At 40.0% G+C, this 22,594-nt stretch overlaps 1 long non-coding RNA gene across 1 annotated transcript in view; it reads right to left on the reverse strand.

Annotated features, from left to right (window-relative positions):
* The window catches only part of LOC139359968 (uncharacterized), a 43,952-nt gene extending 25,311 nt beyond the window's left edge, over window positions 1–18,641 (reverse strand). The window contains exon 1 of the long non-coding RNA XR_011616769.1: window positions 17,556–18,641. This is a non-coding gene — a long non-coding RNA (uncharacterized lncRNA). The remainder of the gene's footprint in view (window positions 1–17,555) is intronic.
* Between the last annotated feature and the right edge of the window lie 3,953 nt (window positions 18,642–22,594).

The raw sequence follows: 22,594 nt of genomic DNA on the forward strand, positions 1-22,594 counted from the left end.
GATTTCTGGAACAACAACCTGTTCCAGGCTCATTCTGTATATTTTCTCCTAAGACCTGGAATTTATATTTTTTAAAAGAACTCCTGGCCCCTTTATGTGGGAAATGTTTAAAGACTACAATCTGGGCACTGGGAGCTTATAAATTTTTGACCAATGCGCCTGTTTAATGGATGTTTTTTCTAAAGATTTTAAACACCTTTGATTTTTTTCCTTCTTTTTGCCCTTCATTGTGACAGTGTGACAGCTCTTCCAAAAGTGCACAGATATTTTCTTTCACTCGGGAACCAGTGATGCGGTCAGTCTGACCCACTGAGAAGGTTCAAGGAAGCTGTCGCATGGCACCAAAGCACTACTGCAACTTTTAGAATAAAATTCCACAGCTGTGTCTCTGAAGTAACGATGTCCTCTTCAGTCATCCTGTGCCTGTTGGGTGAGGGTTAGGAGGAATAATCGGCAGTGACTGCTGCTCTGCTCATGCCCTTGGTCACCTCTTCGGACAACTGTAGGCTACTCTAAACCGCTAGGAGGTGCCGGGTGGGTGGGAGGCTGGCAAGCCCTCCCTGGGACTCTACTTCCCAACTCCCCCTGCAGCCCCGAGCCCGGTTGGCAGAGAGGTAACCAGGCACCATCACATCAGCCCAATCAACAGTTTTAAACATACTTAAAAGGGTTTGACTGGCAGATGCTTGGGCAAGATTTCATCAGTAGTAACAGAGCCATTCTGGCTTGAGTGAAACTCTAGCCACGTCACAATTAATCTTTATGGTTCAGAGGACAAGAAACTTTGTACTCTCCTGAAGGTTTGCAGTAGAAAGACAACGTATGGGTTCGAGATATTAATAATCCTTTAAAAGTAGCAACAGTGAATACATCACCCCTATTATCCCTCCCAGAAATAAACATCTGAAATAAAATGACTGAAATTTGTTTATTTAAAAAGAAAACTCCCTCATTTCAGTCATTTATTTCTGGGAGTTTCTGTCATGCTTCTTTTGATAAATAATTCGGTATATTTCTCAACAGTAAATTAATATAAAGTTGGTTTGAGAGACATTTGTATAAAAGAGTGATTGAGTCATAATAATCATTTAATTATTTTAATATAAAGTTAAAAGTTTAAAATTGGAAGACATAGCCTACATTTATCTGCCCTCACCGAGAGCTTCTTTCTCAGCTGTGAGAACCCAAATCTCGAGTGAAACTGTTTCTTGTTACCTCTGGCAGATGAATGCCCATTCCATTGGATACTCCTTGGTTCTTATTCTCCTCACCTATCTGTGACTGATGACATTAACCCTTCATCCTTTCTTGAGCCTTTTTTAAAATTAGCAATACCACAGTTTTCTGAGTCTTTCTACGTCATCTACATAATAATCTTCTTCCTTGCATATGTATCCCATTTCCACCCCTCAAGTCTCAGTGCTCACCCATGTCTTCATCTTTGGCCTTTCTTTTCTTCCGTATCTCAAAGATAATGAGTCATCTTTGACTCTACAGGCCTGCCTTCTCTGTTTCCTGTAGCGTTAAATGACTGGGTGCCGTAACTGGCTGTTCACCCAGAAGGTGGCAGTCTCTTGGTTTTCCTCCTCTTCCTGAAACTCCTTTGAACTCACCTTTTTATATTTATCCCCACTGCCACTGGGAAAAATCGTGTTTTTCCCACCGTGTCTGGCTTTACGTGACAGTTTCCTTACGAGTTCCTCAGCCTCTCACCCTGCCAACCTCCAAATCAAGGCCATCCAATACATAGCCACTATCATGCCTGGCTCTTTAAGTTTTTATTAAGTGAAATTAAAATTTCAGCTCCTAAGCCACATGAGCCACACTTCAAGTGCCCAGTAGCCGCACGTGGTAAATGGCTACTGCATTGGACACTGCACATTTACGACATTTTCATCATCACAGAACTTTCTATTAGGGATCACTGTTTCAGTTACTTATAAAATTTTAATTTATGCTTCACTGCTGACTGAACAAAACTTCTTCCCTCATTATCTAACACCTAGAGCTCTCTCAAAGCCATTTCAGCCTGTAGAAAGCCTTCCCTGCCCCTGGGAGGGCACACGCGGACTTCTCTTTACCATGGGCCTAATTAAAAGTGCAACAAACATTTGTCTATTTCTTCCACAAGGGCATAACCTTGAGGATAAGAATTAAGTTGGTATCTCCAGGTGGTGGTACATGCATCTAATCTTCCATTCACGAATTCCACAAACATTTATTGAGCATTACTAGGTACCATACAGCGCTAAGTATACAATAATTTAAAACTCTCCAGTGTTTACATGCTACTATATGTCCCATAAGTGTTTGTTGACTCCATAAGTAAACCTTGACTATGACTCTAGAGGGTCAGCATCATGTAAATCAACTGATATACTTGCTGAAGTAATATGTGTGGCAGTCCTGACATAAACAGACTGTTAAGATTCTATGAACTCTAAGTTTACCAGATAGAGATTTCTTTGCTTTCATTTGCTGAAAGAGCAGATTTTGAGGGGAATGTTGATTCAGTTGACTACAATCTTCAGGAAAGTAAAGTCTATCTTTCTTTTGCCCAAAATTGTATCCCACACCTAGCAAAGTACCAAGATAACAGGTCTTCAATAAACCAAGCTGAGTAAACGTTAAATGCACGCAGTTATCCGGTCTGTTTCCTGAGTTCTTTAATCATAAATCAAAAATACTCCTGAAAAGTTTTTCTCCTGATGCAAGCCAGATATCCTAAAAGTTTCGTTTTTGAAATTAAAAGCGTTTATGTGATATTTGAAAAAGACAGAACTTTTGGGAAATTTTGAAAGAAACATTGTATGTGAACGAAATAAAAATAAAATGCACTTTTGTTAAATTTGTTAGAATCCCTATGTGGGAAAAAATGCCGATTACATTATCTATTTTATTAAAATTGGATCATTTACACCATAATATTCTTCTTTTGTTACGTATCCTTGGAGAAAAGAACAAACTATAATAGTATCAATAGTTGAATAGTGATAAGGAAGAGACATAAAGCAGGCAGAATTGCATGATGCCTCCCTGTAGACTCGTTTGAGGGACATACAGAGAGTGGTATCATCAATTTAAAAGATTTCAAGGGATGAAAATTTGATAGAAGATTATTGAACAAGTGTCCCATATCATTGCTTTAAGTATTAATTCTCATAAAAGAGTTGAAAGCATGTGCTTTCAACTGAAAAGCTTCACTGGTCATAACTGACAACATAAAACTGAATACATTGTTTAAATGATAAATCCAGTCCCCTGAGACATCCAAAACTCAGTTTTTCCAGTGGAACTTACAAACTTCAAATGATTTTTTTTACTTAACTTAAAATAATCTAAAAATAAATTTTTCTTCCATTTGATTGAAATAGCAAATCATTAAATTTTATATCATAGTGTTACATCTCATTCATTAATCATAAACAAAGATTTATGACATTATCAATAAGTCATTAATATGACAATTTCTAAATGTTACTGGAAAATGATAGGCTCTTAAGTTATTTAAGCGTCTTTATGTTGCCTATAGAATCTCAACTTTTCTTTGTATTTTTCTATGCTTTGTTGGTTTCAAATGATTCCACCCTTATTTACTGTCTACCATTTATTCAATATTTAGACCAAACACTATTTCTTTGGCAAACTTTCACAATGTTTTGAAATTTATAAACTAGGGGAGTCAACAAGAATGTGAGAAATTTATTGATACTTGGCCTGTGTCCAAACCTCTTTACTACCGCATTCTGTTCAAGTATGGCAGACTATGTTAGCAAATAATGAATTCAGAAAAAAACTGCATAGACCATATAGCTTCAATTGATTTAGTTCCAATATAATGCCTTAAAATTGTTATTAAAATCAAAAGTATATCACAGAATATAAGCAAATGAATTTTTTCTTTTTTAATTAAATAAAAGGAAAACAATCTGTTAAAATATTCTGTTTTACGTATGGTTGCAAAAATCTATGATCAAGTTGCTTTTTGTCAAATACACACACAGATATAGATATAGGTACAGGTAAATACACACACACACACACACACACACACACACACACAAACACACACAATATTAGGAACATCAAAATATATCTGTCTCCACTTCCAAACTAGGCTTCCTATAATCTTGGGATCTACAATGCTGCCTCATTCTATGTTATATAAATTAGTGTATTATTTATGTCAGTGCAAATATACCACGGAGTAGAATGTAATATTTTCCCATACTCCCTTGCACTTAGCAATTACCTGACAAATATTCAAGAGTTATCAATTAGTCGAATAATTCAATTTAACGTAAAATATTTGGAGCTGGCTACAAGCCAGTTTACAGCTTAGATATGAAAGCACTAAGTCACATTTGCCTTTAAAAATATTTTAAGAGCATTTAAGAGACATCATGGTGTTTGGCTCATTCTATGTGACTATTTCACCTTCATTTACTGAGAAACATTTTCCCAAAAAACAATTCTCTCCAAATTACATATACCAGTCTCACTTTCAAAGGTTTACACTATGAAATAATACATTACAAATCTAGAATCACAATAAAGAGCTCACATACACCATAAAAATTACAACTGGAAATACTGGTATAGCAAAGGAACATAAATGCCTCCATTTTATCAACTGAACTGTTCTCAAAATGGCGAAAGCAAGTGACTAGAAGTATAACTCCAACTCGGCAAATTTATTAGGTAAAATAAAATGATAATGCAAAGTAAAATGAAGACTCATTGTTTGGTAGAATTGAACGAGTTACTAGTGAGAATTCAAGATAGGGCAATTGCTACTAAAATGTTAACCAGCATTTAACAATAACAACTTGCATGTAGTAATTAGCATGTGTCAGCCTTCTTTTAATTACATATATTACATCATTTCATATTTACAGTAATTATCTCAGTGAATACCACTACCATCCCATTTTACAGATAAGGAAAATTAGGCAGAAAAATGCAAGGTAACTTTTGTAAAGCTGAGCTAGAATTTATATTCAGTAGCTGTGGGTGCAGAATCTGAGGGCCTAATCTGTATGCTATTCATCCTCTTTATCAGCAAGAAACATCTACTAACATAAGAAAAGATATTGTCCACCCACATTTATATCACGCATATTTGCTCAAATTATTTTACAACTTGCTTTCAAATTCTTTAAAAATGTGTAAGTTGTGTTATGTACATTTGTGTGGAAATTCTAGTAAAGAGAGTGTCACACAATTTAATAGGTCAACGTTGGTTTGGGATTCAACTTCCATACGAGGGAACAAAGACAAACAGTTCTGTGATTTCACTGAAGTCATTAAGAAATAGCATTAGAGCCGGGCGTGGTGGCTCACGCCTGTAATCCCAGCACTTTGGGAGGCCGAGGTGGGCGGATCACAAGGTCAGGAGATCGAGACCATGGTGAAACCCCGTCTCTACTAAAAATAGAAAAAATTAGCCGGGCGCAGGGGCGGGCGCCTGTAGTCCCAGCTACTCGGGAGGCTGAGGCAGGAGAATGGCGTGAACCCGGGAGGCGGAGCTTGCAGTGAGCCGAGATTGCGCCACTGCACTCCAGCCTGGGCGACAGAGCGAGACTCCGTCTCAAAAAAAAAAAAAAAAAAAAAAAAAAAAAGAAATAGCATTAGAGATAGGACTCAAATCCCCTGGCAGCCAATTCAGTCTCATATTATTTTTCCAGATGAGTCGTTAACAAAGAAGCCCTCCAATTTCTTTATGCTATTCCACTGGTTGACTTAGGACTGCCTTATTTATCTCAGAAGGCTTAGCACGCATAAACTGAGGAAATGTGTAAGTATAAACTTGCAATGTAATTGTGAAGTAGTATTGTTATTCTCGTCATTGTTGTTATAAAAGAACCCTGGACAATACACAAAAAGGAAGAGTGCCTCTCTCTTATCTAGATGAACTGAGAAGTCACCGCACTGCAAAGAACAAGATATTTTTCTGAACATTTAAAAATAAGTGCATTAAATAGTAGAAAATAGGGCCATTGTAAACCTGTACAAATATATTGGCCAGCTGCCTGAGACACGCCCTCTTTCTGGCACAGCAGTGTTGAATGAACATAGCATCAGTACCTTCTGCTGTACTTTTCTCACTGGACTTCGTTCTTTTTAAAATACTTGTTTTGTGTCTTTGTGAATATCCTTTATTAATTCTACTTGTCTGATCTATGGTAAAACTTGGTGAAATATCCAATATGTCAGTTTTTCTTGATGTGAGTAATCACGCTGGCTCAGAGACAACCAAAACCACATGTGATAAGAGGCCTCCCTTTACACAGCAGCACCTCCTTGTAAAATGGAAAAAGAAACATGAATATTTCACCCATCACTAGGCGCTTCTACCGAGAGCTCATCTATCACCTCTTAGCAGCAACGTTTGATCATTCGTGCCTTTTGGGATCACTGCTGACTAATTTTTGAGTAATTCTACATCTGGCCTCAATGAGGCATTTACTAGGAAATACATTCAATAAGATGACATACACAGTTGCTGAAATCTTGCACCATTAATTGAAATGCAAAGTGAAAAAATACAACTAAAACTGTGTATTTTCATTAGATAATTATCCACCATTTGTAACAGCCTTGTTCATTTTTCTTGTGACTTATTTTCCTGTTTTTCTCCCCCGTGGGCCAGATGTCAAGATGCTGCTGTCTCAAATGACTCAGATATCCTTTGCTGATTTGTGCTTGACTGGGTTTTTCTTTGCTTACGCCATGCTCATTTTACAGATGAAAAGAAGGGAATGTGATACTTGTGAGCACAAAGTGACCCTAACGCAGGGAATTCGTTGCTGCAAATGAACCTTCATAAATCTGATACAGTAATGGGGTGACACTTGCTTCAGATACCAAAACATAAAGAAAACAAATTATCTCAAGGTAAGATAGAAAGCAACACAGCTTTAAATTATTTATCTTAAATCGCTAATTGTCAATACAATTTGATGAATAAAAATGTTCAATTGCAATAAAAATTACAAATAGCATTCACATCTTAGTTCATTTTACCTCTCACAACCCCAAAGCCTCTACAAAGTAACTAACTTTAATCAAGACAGTGATTGTAATCACTAATGCTAAGACTCAACATTTAATTCTACAAGTTGATTAGTGTGATCAACGTAACTGTCTCTTTTGTAAGATGATTCTTGTCTTACTTGAGGATCCTATCTGATTGTGGGGTGGAGAATGGATTAAAATGTTAAGGTTCAAGTTTTAGTGTCTTTCATATGAATAGACTAATTTTTTTCTTTTTCTTTTCTATTTTATTTTTTTTTCTTTTTGAGACAGTCTCGCTGTATCTCCCAGGCTGGAGTACAGTGGCACAATCTCAGCTCACTGCAACCTCCACCTCCCGGGCTCAAGAGATTCTCCCACCTCAGCCTCTCTAGCTGGGATTAGAGGTGCACACCACCACACCCAGCCAATTTTTGTATTTTTAGTAGAGATGGGGTTTCACCATGTTGACCAGGCTGGTCTCGAACTCCTGACATCAAGTGATCCTCCCGCCTCGACCTCGCAAAGTACTGGGATGACAGGCGTGAGCCACCACACCCAGCAGATTATAGTCATTTCTGAAATAATAGCCAAATTCAGTGTCCAAAGTTTATTACCAAGGTGCTTTCTCTTTTCAAATATTTGCCCTTCCCTCTCTGCCCATCCCACCCCAATGAGACCAAACATTCTGGGCCTCAGACTTAGCCACTCCCTAGCACCTGGCACAGGTGATACACCTATAGTGTCTCCTGTGGGATCAGCTCAACCCCACAACCACAGAACCTCCATAGAGTGATAAATTTACACACTCTCAGGGAGATGGTGCACGGTGCTTCATCTGCTGTGACTCTTATCCTGTCCTGGGTCTTTCTGGTTATATAGTTCTGTGTAATAAACCACCCTAAACTTAGTGTTGTGAGATGACAACTATTGTATTATGCTCATGGATTCTGCGGGCCAGAAATTTAGAGAGTTTCGTTCCAACTCATGATGCCTAAGGCTTCATGAGGCTCATGATTTTGGGATCACTCCGGGAGCATCAAACAACTGCTGACTGTTCTCAGCTGGAAGCATTTTCGCTCACATCTGGTTCCTGAGCTGGATTGGGTGCAGTAAAGCCTGGGCATGCCCAGGACTCTTGACCATGGGGCCTGGGGGGTGTCTGCAGAGTCAAGTGCTCCAAAAGAACCAGGGGGAAGCTGCAGGGCCTTTTATGACCTGGCTAGAAAAACCACAGTACCCTGTCCATGACATTTTACTGGTTCCAAGTGAGTCACTTAAGCCAGTCAAGGTTCCGAGGAGAGGAATTAGACTCTATCTGTCTCTGTGGAGCAAACAAGGTCACCTTGCACTTAGAACACGTGGGAGGGAAGGTACCGGTGTTTGGAAAAACACAACCTCGTGTGTCCCTCGTGGGCATGTCACCTATCCCTAAAGTTCATGGCTGGTGATGGTCTGGGTCAATCAAAGGCAGAGTTCTGCCCTATTGCAGCCACTTCACTTTTATATGATTCCGACGTGTTGGATAGGACACTGTAAAGTCAGTATTTGTGTTTTAATATTGATTTCAGATACGTAACTGTCAGATTTCCACTGTCACGTTGAGTATCGATTCAATTCATTATTCTTTCCTTTTTGTGCTATGCCTGCTTCTACCTAAAACCATTTTGTTCTGGAAGACACACATATAGAATATTTGCGATGAGAAAACAAGACAATCTCACAGAACTTTTAAGGAGAGTAATCTACAACAATTGCATGAGACTAAACATTCAGAACCTCAGGCACAGCCACTGTCTGGCACCTGGGAAAGATGACACACCTGTAGTTCCTCCCACGGCATCAGCTCACCCCCACCACCCACCCACAAAACTAACCCCATCGTGGGTCTACAGCCTCAGTCCAGTTGACCTTCTCATTCCCTCAAGGATATATGGAAAACTAAGGATTGCTTTCTGCAGCTCATGAACATGGGGAATTAAGATTTCCATAAGTGTTGGAGGTTTTCACCCTCTTTTCCTAATCACTTTTCTCAGCCATTTCTAAATGACTGCTTACAAGTTTAATATTATCAAGTACATTTTGCTACTATGTAGTTTTGTGGCGTGTTTGTTTGTTTGAGATGCAATCTCACTCTGTCACCCAGGCTGGAGTGCAGTGGTGCGATCTCGGCTCACTGCAACCTCCGCCTCCTGGGTTCAAGCGATTCTTCTGCCACAGCCTCCTGAGTAGCTAGGATTACAGGTGTGCACCACCACACCCAGCTAATTTTTGTATTTTAAGTAGAGACGGGGTTTCATCATGTCAGTTAGGCTGGTCTTGAACTCCTGACCTCGTGATCTGCCCTCCTCGGCCTCCCAAAGTGCTGGGATTACAGGTGTGAGCCACCGCACCTGGCCATAATTTTGTTTTATGAAGCGTGACATACATATATGGAATATAAATCATCTGTTAGTTATCCATTCTATTCTTTTGATATTTGTGATTTTCTGATCATATTCCCTTTTACCCAATAACAGGAGATCCACCAGAAAGCAGAGATTGTTACACTCTATCCCTTCCTTCTCTGGATCAGGGGTCAACTATAATATCAAAAAGAGATATAGACATGTAATTTTATATGGATATGGATATATAGATGTTTCTCAATAATAAACCATCTATAATGGACTAATTGCAAAAATGGCCCTGAATTTTCACCTTTTTCTATATTTATTCCATTTGCAAAGTTACATTTTAGCTCCTCCCGCCAAGAAGTAGAGGGTGTTACCCAACTCTTGTGTCTGGGCTGAGCTGTGGCTTGCTTTAACCAATAGAATGCAGCAGAGGTGACTTGGCTTATTCTCAGAGTAGGCCTCCCAGGCCTCAAGTGTTTCCACTTCCTCCCTCAGACCCCTGCCTCCACTGTAGGAAAAGCCGAGACTAGCCTATCACAAGATGAAAGACCAGAGAGCAGAGACAATCATGCAAACCAAAGCTACCCTAGGCCAGCCTGCCCCAGGCCAACCCACCAGCTGATGCAAGAGCTAGCCCAGCTGCAATCAGTTAGGCATGGTCCAGGTCAGCAGAAGGGCTTAGTCATCCCTTAGGGCATGAGCAAAATTAATGCTTATGGTTGTCAGCCACTGAAAAGTGTGCTCAGTTGTCTTACAGTGTTTTTGTGGCTATAAATAACTGATACATTATCAGAAAACTCTCCATGGGAATATGCACCAGAAGCTTCACGTTGCTCATGTTCAGGTGCCCAGCAGCCAAAATGTCTTAGTAGGTGCGTCTCTGACTCTACTCCATTGTTCCCCAAACACATTACTGTTTCCAGATGCAGCCACCATCGTTTCAGGACAGGTCACACATTGACTTCACTTTTGCCAATCAGTTATCAATATTCATATCTCCTGATTGAGTCCATGAGACAAGAAGGCACTTGTATCTGTTGAGGGAATTCAAAATCTATCATGAATATGCAGTAACATCTGGCAAAAGGAATGTTTCCCTCCACATCCTAATAGTTTGTCACTGCATAGAAGCACAGTGCCTTCTGAAAGATTCAACATAATGCCTATGTTCAAGAGTGATAATACACAGGCCAGAAAAGTCAAGAACAAGTTATTTTCCCTTCTTGTAACTAGAAGACTGATGTAGACAAAGAGGATGAGTTTTTATTTAATTAGGATTCACAATCATTGCTTAAGTTGAGCCCTTTGAATATGGGGAATTAAGATTGCAGAATACTTTTTTAAAAATCTCTCTTTTCATATCTGTGGTAATATGAAGTTTCTTAAGGGTATTCATTTAACAATAACAAATGCATATAGGTATAAATGAGGTTGCAGGTAAATTTATGGTATCAATGTCATGGAGAAATTAATAGGATTTACTATACAACAGGATTTCTTATAGAACTGTTCTGAACATATTAACAATGCATATGTAGTAGGATTGATTTTTAGCTCTTGGCTTTCAAAATCTTCACCATGAAAGAACATGCAGCAGTGGCATTGATTCCTTCATGAGATAAATATAGCAGGTGATTGAGTCCATGACTCACACTGGAGGCACTGTAGAGGAAGACTTTCTTTTTCCTTATTTTAAATATCTTAGTTGACTTGCAGTTCATTTTCACAAAGCAAGTTAAGCAAAAAAAAAAAACAAAAAACAAAAAAAAAAAACCTTCTGATTAGGTATTCGTATTAAGTACCATTTTAAACGGCAGATCCACTAACAGCAAGCTTCTATTGCAACTTGATATCAAGACACTAAGGGGGAAAGGAAGGTTACAGACAAAGTCTTTGGATTTAGGATACTTTACAAAAAATGTTATCTCCTTTTCCCTAAGAGAAGAGCATTACTTTTTATAACTACTTGTTAGATTGCATTGTCCTTAAGAGTTAGCACCCATATAAGAATATAAGAAAGGTAAAAAGCTGGTGAGTAGCTAAAATCCACTAACTCTATCTTAAGAGGCTTGTAAGGTTTTCCCAAGCATTTTGCAACCAGTGGTACTATGAGTACTATTGTTGTTAGTGGCACTGCTATTAATGTTATCATCATTACTTCCTTTGATTAGATAGAAAATCTATGTTATGACACAGAATTTAAAACCCTAAAACTGAGAATAAATACTTAATTATTCTCATTGTATTGAATGTATTCCCTAAAGGAGATACAATGTGTTCTTAAAACAGCAATTGAAAGCAGCGAACAAAATAAACATAAAAAACAGTAAGAGAAAAAGTGTTTGATAACAGTGCGCATTCATTGTCTTGTTTACACTCCGGATGGGTATCAGATGAGATTTGCATATTGTGTTTATTGACCTTGAGGTACCTGGAATGGGGCAGCAACGTCTGGAAGGTGTGCAAAAGAGTCTCTGCTATGGCTGGAGTGGAATCCCGTGGAGGGAAGAAGTCTTCAGGCCATCGTTAGTCATGAAATTTGCTGTTGTGAGAAGGAGAAATTACCAAGGCTTGTGATGACAAAAGTGAAGGCTGATACAAGGGAATCCAGACAGCCACTGAATCCTAAAATTAAGTCTGGAAGAGCTTCATTAGTTCTTCATAAGATGTGACGGGACTGAACATTATCCATCTACATTAATGAAGTAAAGTTTGAGAGTGGAATAAAGATGATAGGATGTGCTGGAAACAACTGGAAATCTTTACACTTAGAGACCCCGAGGCAAAGCGTCCTCAAGAAAGAGGCTGAAATATTTGGAGTAATATAAGTCAAGGTACATGTGTGAAGAGGTTCAGAGGATAACTTTATGACGAGGTTGCTGAACAGTTTAAAAATAGTTTGAAATCCTCTTTAATAGAGTGTGCGACGATATGAAAATTTTCTGCCTTATAATACATAGAGTATGAAACTTGTTAAAATCAAATATTTACATTTAAATTGAGCAAATTTATATATACTCCGATTTATAAAATAGGAGACATGAGTGACAGATTCCATTTTTACACAGCCCGTCCGCCCTTTGTTTTTATATTCCATATGTCTTCATATCGCATTTTGTTCTTCAGTGTATTTCCGGAAAGAAACATTGTTTCTGAGGCTCCGAAGCAGAACCTCTTTATTGCTTGTGCCTCCCCATTTTCCAGCAGGGCCTGGTCTCGAACCTCAGAGAACAAAGATGGCGGTGGGTACTGTCCCTTCCAGTCCCTCCTCCAGCAAGGCACACTGTATGGCCCAATCCTGCCAGAAAGGTTTTAAGGTGGATATTGGAGAATTTTTTCCTTATTCATAGAAAGTATCAAAGGATAAAATGCCCGTCTTCATGAGATGCCCGGCTATCTCCATGTGGCACCTGGAACACTGCATCCCTCTTGTAACCAGAGCAGAGGTGAACATGTTGATGCTGCAGAGAGGGAAGGAAAATACAACTCCCAAGTCCTAAACAACATTGTTGAACTCCTGCCCTGAGTGTGAAACCACCCTGGCTCCAGACCGTTGATAATGTGAGATGACAGCGTCGGTCCTGGAGAAGCCGCTTATTCACGGTGCATTCTGTTTCTGGTGCATTCTGTTTCTGGTGCATTCTGTTTCTGGCAGCAGAAGCCCCTGACTGTCCCATCCCACCACCCTTTCAGAATCACCAAAGAATCCAAATCACATCTGGATGTAACCCCCCAGGAGCTGTGAAAATCCAGAGCCAGTGGTGGTTACACCCCGCTCATAATGGGTTGAGTTGCATCTGCCCTGACTCTGGCGTGGTGCAAAATCCATTCACTTTGCAAGCCTTCATTAGACCTGCCCTGCAGCCTCAGCACCTGCCAAGCACCAGCTTCCTTAAACCCTGGGGAGCCCCGTTGACTTCCTACATTCAGGATGTGGCGGCTGAAATGAGCTTAGATGAGTCCCTGGCCTAAGACAAAGATGTGTGGACAAAACTCAGAAAATGTATCACTTGATGTTTATGCGGTGGCTTTGCTTCTCAAATCCCACAGTATAAGCCACAGAAATGGACTTTTTTTTTTTGCTTTGAGTTTGATGTTAATTTGCCAAATCCTATGGGAATACAAAAGATGCATCTAGTAAAAAATAAGAGGTAACCTTTATTTCTGTGTGTAGGCAATAGTCTAAGACCGTTTTGTTTATTAATACCTCCAATGTCTATACTGTTGGTGTCATTCCATTTTTAAGTTTGTAAGTGAGAAAACTGAGTTATAGAGAGGTGAAGTAACTTGACCAAGGTCACACAGCTAGGACTGTGTCATGCAACCGAACAAATCCAGGTCACCTGGACCTCAAGTGCGTGTGATATGCTGCTGTACCATCTCCCCACAGAGACCCTAACGATACAAGAGCGGCATGTGAGTGAGCAGCAAAAGGAGTATTTCAGAAAAATGAATGACACAAACCCTCTATTTCTGGACATGTTCATGCAGAGACAAGAAAACCCAGCTGACAGGTTTATGGCAGAGATGCCTTCTACCTCGTAAGAAAAGTTAACTGAAATGTTCTCAAATACCATTCAAAATCATGTTCTTCAGGGCTGTGAAAAACCCAGACAAGGCTGGCATTGCAGGATGGAACATTGTAGAAGGGCTTCATGGAGCAGCAGAACTTTGCGCACACGGGACAGTGAGGATGTGTGAGGAAGATGATGGAAGTGGAGCAGGAGGGGGCTTCCATCAGCTGTGTTTGAAGATGTCCATGTGTTCTGGTTTACATGCCCGTCATTCCATGCACCCCACGTGGATTCAGCTGATTTACCCACACAGGCAGGCATCCCCTTTTCCCTGCCAGTCCATGTGTTTTCCTCCTCTGGATAAATATTTAGTAACAGGAGACAACCTTTGTGGGCAAAGTCAATTTCTTATCAAGGGTCAAAGGTTTTAAAATAGAATCCGAAGGTACATAAAAGTGTTCTTACTCTTTATCCATCATTATTATGTACCAGAAGCTCTGATGGAGTGAAGATAAATATGTGAAGAACCAATCCATGTTCAATAACAGAATTTGGGGCAAGTAGAGCGGGATCCGGAGGCACTGGGTTTGTGATAAGTGGAACCGTGCAACAGTTTCCGGAAGCACACTGAGATGGTTTCTGCTGATAAGGGATTCCATCCATTGGTCATGTGACGCATGGAACAAAACGCTCACTAGTCACTAGTCTGAGCACCCAACCACATTGTAAACCAAAAAGTGTCTGAGACAGGTCTCAATCCATTCACAAGTTTATTTTGCCAAGGTTAAGGACGTGCTTGGAAGAGACAAAAAAACAAAAAACAAAAACAAAAACAAAAAAAAAAAAACAACCATGGAAAAACCCATGGAATCACAGAAACAGTCTGGTCTGGAATCAGAAACAGCAGTACTGGTCTGTGCCTTTCTCCAAAGATGAGTTTGAGGGCTTCACTATCCAAAGGGGAAAAGTGGGCTGGAGGCGAAGATGGGAGGACATGGTGGTCCATGTGTGGCAAAGAGAAAAGCAGCAGGTAGGAAACTGGTCAATTACAACTCCTCTTGTACTCCGTAAAATTGACACTTTACATGAGATAAAATGAACGTTGACTAGATACTTAACCTGTTGTCTGCTTGGGAACAAAGGGAAAAGCAGTTGCTTGCATGACTTAGCTTTCAGCTTAATTTTTTCCTTTTGGCATAATGAGTTGAGGTCCTGAGTTTTTATTTTCCTTTCACAAAGCTAAGTTATTTTGGTTCTGCTGAGAGTGCTGTGTAACCTGACACCTTTAGCTAGCAGTCCCATCATAGACCTGACCCCACTGTTTTAGAGAAGGCTTGAAGAGTTCACAGTGCCTGCCAGGCAATACATTTTGAGGCATTTAGTCAGTACATTTTGAATAAATGAATAGCTGTTTGGCTACGAATGCACAATGTAATAAGCACTCTATAACCAGACAACCATGTCAAGCACGTCTCCCACAAGGAGACAATACATTGGAGACTTCTCTAAATGGTCAAGTGCACCATGATTATTTGGTAATACAGTGCTTATTACATGAGTGAGGAACGTGCCTCAGTACAATTATGGCAAGAAATGCAATGAACTATGCTAAATGGAGTTTGTAACGCTCATGAAAAGTGCTTTGGAATTTTAATGTGTGATTAAAGCATCTACTGTTGACATTATTCCACAAAGAAGAGCTTTACCTCTGATAACACATTCCTTGGTTGTCTGTCACTGGGTCTCTGTGCTTGACAGAGTTGAAATTTTGCCTGTGTGCTGTCACACAGACATTGTCTCGGCATCACTTCCTAAAACGCACATTTGAATTTAGGATTCCAGGAAACACGGAAGGCACCGGTGGTTAAAGTGCTTCTATTTAGAAAATACGCTAAAAACAGCAGCTGGAAGTGCTCATCTGTCCAGGCTGAGGGCTGGCTTTCAAGATGTGCTTTCAAGCAGTGCCACGAGGAGCAGCCTGGGCTGTCGCTGGCGTTGCTGTCGGCGCCGTGCCTTGGTGTTGCAGGGTCTCTGCCACATGGAGCATCAAACTTTGGATCTGAATGGCGATACAACCTGACTTTTCTGACAGTCTCAGGCTATGTACAAAACAGACTATAAAACATGTAGTCAAAATGCCATGTGTTTGAATAACACGTTACCGTTTTCAGTTTGCATTCATAGTCAAACAGCTATTCATTTATTCAAAACGCAGCAACTAATGCCTGGCAGGTGCTGTGAGCTGTTCAGGACTCCACAGGGGAAGCCAGAGCCTTGCCCTCAGGTGCTTACACTCTAGCAGGGCTCAGTCAGAACGTCACCCTGTGAGGAGCTCTTTGGACCATGCAGCCACAGCCTCGGAGGCTAGAATCGATTCTAATATCTATATATAGATAATTTCTTGTAAAAAAAATAGCAACACTGTGCGGTCGATGTACCTGACAGAAATAACTCAAGAAATTAGGGTTGCCACATGGAGGTTGCTGAGGGGAGGGTGCCACGTGAGGGTGCTATATAAACTGCATGCTTTTTACAAGCACTCATCATTCTTCTCTCTAGCTTGCTGCCGCTGAGTCATCACTGTATGTAAGTTTCCCCAAATAAACCCATGTTTTATTCAAAATAATAACAATAAAGTCTAGAATCAACACGTTGGTGCACCGGGTGGGGGCGCTCCATCAGACAGGGCGAGCAAAGACTCTCTCGTGGGCAGTGTCTGAGCTGGGACCTCAGAGACAGGAAGACAAGGAGAAAAGCATCCCCCGCAGAAGGAAGAATAGGAGTTAAGATGACACGGGCAGGAGCCCATTGTCTGCAGTCCCAGAGGAGGTCAGTGTGGCACGAGCCCCGCTGAGCAGCTGGAGGGGGCGGTGAGGAGAGTCAAGAAATAAAGGGGCTGAAAAGGAACCAGGTTGTGTATGCAGCTAATAAGGGTGTTAAATTTTATGGCATATAAAACGGCAAGATGTTGAAGGATTTTAAACAGGAGAGTGAAAATAGATTTGAAAATAGAAAATAGATTTGAAATGTAAAAGTGTCGTTTTAGCATCACATTCTGATAATATTTATTCTAATGAAAACTGTGGAAGGAAATGTATTGTTGACTCTACTCAGTACACGAGGAAACTGAGGCTAAGGGAGGATAGCGTCTTTCCCTAGGAACTTCAATGAGTGAGGGAGAGCATCAAATCCCTGGTCTCCTCATGCAGGGCTTCCTGCTCATTTCTTTCCACCACAGTTGCCTCCTTTATATCTGCCTGTAACCAAGTTATGTGGAACAAAATCAAATGTCAAATAGGAACATTTTCTTTAAATGTCTACATACCTAAAATTATTTCGGATTATACTTGTGGCATTAGGTTGAGCTGATGAGAAATGAAAGTGTGGCTGAAAATGCATTTGGAGACTTACTCTAGAATAAGAATAATGAAAAAGTTTGAAATAAAGATTTAATCTGATTGACGGAAATAAGTTACATGTGACCAGGCTAATAGGCTATATTTAAACATTCCACTTCAAAACATTTTTTAAATTCTTTTCTGTAGATATGAAGTCATCTGCCTGAAGACTTCCCCACTACAGCCCAGGCCATCCCTCCTTAGAAGCTCACTCCACGTTTCATGACACTTACCCTTCATATCATCTTCAAGCATCTGTCAGAGGCGTCTGAACCAAGGGCGTCTCCATCTTGAATAGGGGCTGGATCAGATGAGCTTGGGAGCTGCTGTGCTGCATTGCCAGGAAATTAGGCATTCTTAGTCACAGGATATTTGCAGTCACTGGAACAAGTTCATATGTTTACAGAACCGACTCGGTGTTACAGTGGGTAGCTAGTCAGACATGAGCAGGGCACGAGAGCTTCCCCCTCCCCACACCAGGAATATCAGGCAACCATCTGGTGATGGTCAGGCAGTTGTTAAACTTTCTCTCTAAAGTAATAATTGGTCACAGCCGGTGCCAGAGAAAGCCCATCTCTCAATAGATAAAAACACCTGAAACTAGTGATTGGCTTCCCAATAACATCTCAGGAGTTGGGCGAGTGGGCTTAAGCACGTGCACTAAGAGGCAAAATGGTGGAGTTTAACTGGTGTAGGACCTCCTAGGAACACTCAGCCTGTAGGGGAAGAACGCCTCAAATGAGCATGCGTACAACTTCAGTAACCACACTGCCCATGGGGTCCCTCCCAGGTGCTGGCAGGCCCACGCGCGTGCAGACAGCCCACCCCAGGGAAGACTAAGGGGAGAAGGGACTCAGAACCCCTCCCAGGTGCTGGCAGGCCCACGCGCGTGCAGACAGCCCACCCCAACGGAAGACTAAGGGGAGAAGAGATGCAACACCCTGGTAGCATGCCAACATATAAACCCCAAGTTCAAACCGTGCACTTGTTCTCCCAAGTCGCCCACTCAGCCCTCTTCCAAGTGCACTTTACTTCCTTTCATTCCTGCTCTAGTGCTTTTCAATAAACATTTACTCCTTCTTTAAAACTTGCCTCTCACTCTGCCTTATGCCCCTCAGCTGAATTCTTTCTTCTGAGAAGGCAAGAATTGAGGTTGCTGCAGACCCATATGGATTTGCTGCCACCAACACCAGGATTAACAGACCCAGGAGATAACAGACCCAGAAAATGTCCTGATGTCCCAATATCTTAAGAACAAGAACATTCTTAGTTTAAGAATAAGTTTTGCCTTAAAGATAATAATATAGATTCTTGTGGAAGAGAGTAGTTATGCAAGGATTAACAATCCTTCATCGCAAGCTCTTGTAGCAGAGCACATCTCGCCCATGATTTTTTTGCTTTGATGTGTTATGTATAAATGAGCATTGTACCTAAGGTGGATATGTTCCTTCTTTTGCTTCTGGGAACACCATGCTCTGTCTATGGAGTAGGCTTTCTTTTATTCCTTTACTTTCTTAATAAACTTGCTTTCACTTGACTCGGTAGATTTCTCCTGAATTCTTTCTTGTGCAAGATCCAGGAACCCTCCCTTAGGGTCTAGATTGGGACCCCTTTCTGGTAACACACCTGCCATGAAGAAAAAGCTCAATATTTTTATAATTAACGTCATTGCTCTAAATGCATCAAAAACACAACGAAATAAGAGTTGCTGACATATTAGGATAGTGTTAGAAATTGCTAAGTTATTGTCCAGAAAAAAGGGATAATTGAAGAAATAAAAATTAGAAAAGTAGGTCCTGAAGCACATTAAGAATTTAACAAATCATATAATTGAGAATGAAAATGAGCCGTCATCTCTGGAGGTATGAATGTCTAGATACCTTGACTATGCCATGGCTAAAAACAACTAAAAAGGTTGGATAAAATGAAAAATATATGTAAATGCTTTTCACCTCTTATCAACAAAATTAAAGAATACGTATCAGAAGGCCAAAATAAAATGAAAGTATGACTTCATAGAAACAAGCACAGCAAGGAAACTGATTTTTCTCTTGAAAATATTTACGGACTGGGACACATGGAAACTTTGGTTTGGCAGCCTGTAGGTTGGGAAAGTCAGGAGACAAGCTCAGGCTTGCTCACTGTTGGGGGTAAAATAGAAGACCTCTCTGCAAACAAACCTAAGCTCACAAAGGAGCAGTCTTGACTGTGAAGAGAATGTTAGAGCAATGGTCTGCCTTAAACCAGGGCACAGAGTAGAGAGTTGAAAAATAAAGACTCTTCAGTCTTACCAGGAATACTGGAAAAAAAAAAAAAAAAAAAGAAGAAGGAGAAGGAGGAGGAAGAGGAGGAGGAGGAAGAAGAAAGAAGAAAGAGGAAAGGAGGAAGGAAGAAGGAAGAAGAAGAAAAATAAAGACTCAAGAAGAATTAGAACAGCTGTACATTTCCATAATCACATTTGAAATTTTATCAATAGGTCAACTCTTTCTCCAAAGAAACCACCAGGCCTAGATTACAGAAAGTTCCATCAAAGAACTCAATGCATCTTCCATAAATGATTTTAAGGTGTAGAAAGAGAATGTGTTCAGTGTAAGTTTATCATACTGACACTGACAAGCTCAGTACAGTACAACCTCCATTGTGATCATAGATACAAAACCAGAAACAAAGTTACAAAGCAAATCCAGCAATGTACTAAGAGGATAATACCATAGGAGATGTTTATTTATTTATTTTTAGTTTAGTTTATTTATTATTATTATTATTATTATTTTGAGATGGAGTCTCACTCTGTTGCCCAGGCTGGAGTGCCATGGCACGATCTTGGCTCACTGCAACCTCCACCTCCTGGGTTCAAGTGATTCTCCTGCCTCAGCCTCCCGAGTAGTTGAGATTGTAGGTGCGTGCTACCACATCCAGTTAATTTTTGTATTTTTAGTAGAGACAGAGTTTCACCATGTTGGCCAGGCTAGTCTCAAACACCTGACCTCAGGTGATCTGCCCACCTTGGCCTCCCAAAGTGCTGGGATTACAGGCATGAGCCACCATGCCCAGCCTCAGTAGGAGATGTTTAATAGAAGAATTAATAGAAAATAAATTAATGAATTCTACTACATGAACACATAAAAGGAGTTAAATTCTATGATCATCTCATTAGATACAGAAAAATTATTGAGACAATTCAATGTCCATCCATGATAAAAATGTACAGAAAACTGGGGAAAAATGACTTTCTGAAGGTGATAATTATACAGCAATTATCAAGCTCAGTGATTAAATAATTACAGTCAGGAACAAGTCCCGAATTGCTTTAATAGCAGTTCTAGTCACCCTTCTCCTGAAGGTGCTTGCCAGTGCATTGAGGCAAGAAAAAAAAGTATAAATATTTGACAAAATTAAAATCATTGTTATTTACATATAGCGGGTATTGAAAGCAATGAGTGAAGCTATAAATTGGAATCAAAATCACTATGTAAAACCTACACATAAGTAATAAGAAAATGTAACTTAAAAGATACCAATTACAGTCAATATCAGTTATTAATTTCCTAAAAATCAATCTTAAAATATACAAAAATTTTATGGGGAAAATGTTGAAATTTTAATAAAATGCAGTCATGCACCACATAACTACATTTTAGTTAATGATGGACCTCATATTACAATGGTAGTCCCATAAGATTATAATGGAGCTGAAGAATTGCTATGGCCTAGTGATTTCTGTTCCAGTTGCCTACAGTACTCAGTAACATGCTGCGCAGGTTTACAGCCTGGGAGCGATAGGCTATACCATACAGTCTAGGTGTGTAGGAGGCTATACCACCTAGGCTTGTGTAAGTAAGCACTCTCTATGATATTCACACAATGATGAAATTGCCTAACAATACATTTCTCAGAATCGATTCTTGTCATGAAATGATGCATGACTGTATATTAAAGAACAAAAAATGAAAAGGAGAATTATATCCAACTAACATATTTTAACACTCAACATCACAAAAATACCAATTTTGTACACATTTATATACTTATACACCGCAAAAGGAAAGCCTTCGTCTCTTTTTTCCCTATCTCTGTAGACACAGGGCTAGAGAGAAAAGTCTAAACAAGTAGGCCGTGCTAAGATCCCCCCAGCTTATTACCGTTGGACCATACCTCTGGTCTAATCATACTTTTTCACAGTTATCCACTTCTTCATCACACTTGGCAGAAAAATACACAGTCTTCTCTGTTTGTTTGGGTCTTCATTTCCTTGGGAAGTCTCTCATGTCACATAAAAATTTCATGACATAAGAATCTGTCTGCTTTTTTTGTTATTAATCTCTCAATTGTTGTAGGTGTTTTCACCATGAACCTCATGATGGAACAAGGAAAGAAATCTTTTCTCCCCTACACACTCAATAAGAGACTGAGGCACACCTCAAGAAATGAAAGGACAAAGTGCATACTTCACCTAATATTTAAAACATGATGATGAAAGCACACTAGTGTTGTGCTTCTTCAGACTCCAGGTTCTTTTCACTGAAGCCTGTTCTAGCCAGGATACCGGCAATTGGGGATAGGCAGAAAGAAACATTCAGCAACCTGGTTCTTACACACATGCGTATGTGGTTGATTTAGTTCATCCACAAAGAAGAATGCAATTGACCCTCCTTCTCCAGAATGACATTATCAGCACATGCAGTCAAGTGCCTGGGTAAGAAAATACATGTACCTGCGGCAAAGGTGTAAAATGTTAAAAGATTAAACAGATGAAGAAAATCCACATTGTCAAACACACAGTATTCAAAACAGTTAGCGTAATTTTTCTCGATCTTACCTTTAAGTAAGTTTGCTTTAAGATTACTTAACGTGGCATTCTCCATCACACAATTACAGTCTTCATAGGCTCAATCATTTGTTCATCTATTCTACAAGTATGCATTCAGGCAGGGTTCTATTAAGTTTGGACATTCTTGTCTCACCTTGAGTAAGCAGTTTTAGAACTAATTATCCTATTTGTTAATATCTCAGGAAGTATAATCTTAAAATACTGCTTTTAGGAAATGTTTTCCGAGATCCATACGCCAGTAACGAAATAAGGCTTGAGAAAACTTTGTGCTCTTCACTGAAGTCTTTTAGCCATCCTGGACTGTTGTATGTGTAACGAAGAGCTTGAATGGGCATAGAGGCCGTGGGAGGAGGCCCTAAGCGCTGGCTTCCACCTATGCACTAGGGCAGTTTGCATTTCACTCAGGCAACCCTGATTATCGTAGTGAGGACTCTCCACTGA

This window comes from Macaca nemestrina, chromosome 19 (genome assembly GCF_043159975.1).
Source record: "Macaca nemestrina isolate mMacNem1 chromosome 19, mMacNem.hap1, whole genome shotgun sequence".
NCBI classification, from domain to species: Eukaryota; Metazoa; Chordata; class Mammalia; order Primates; family Cercopithecidae; genus Macaca; species Macaca nemestrina.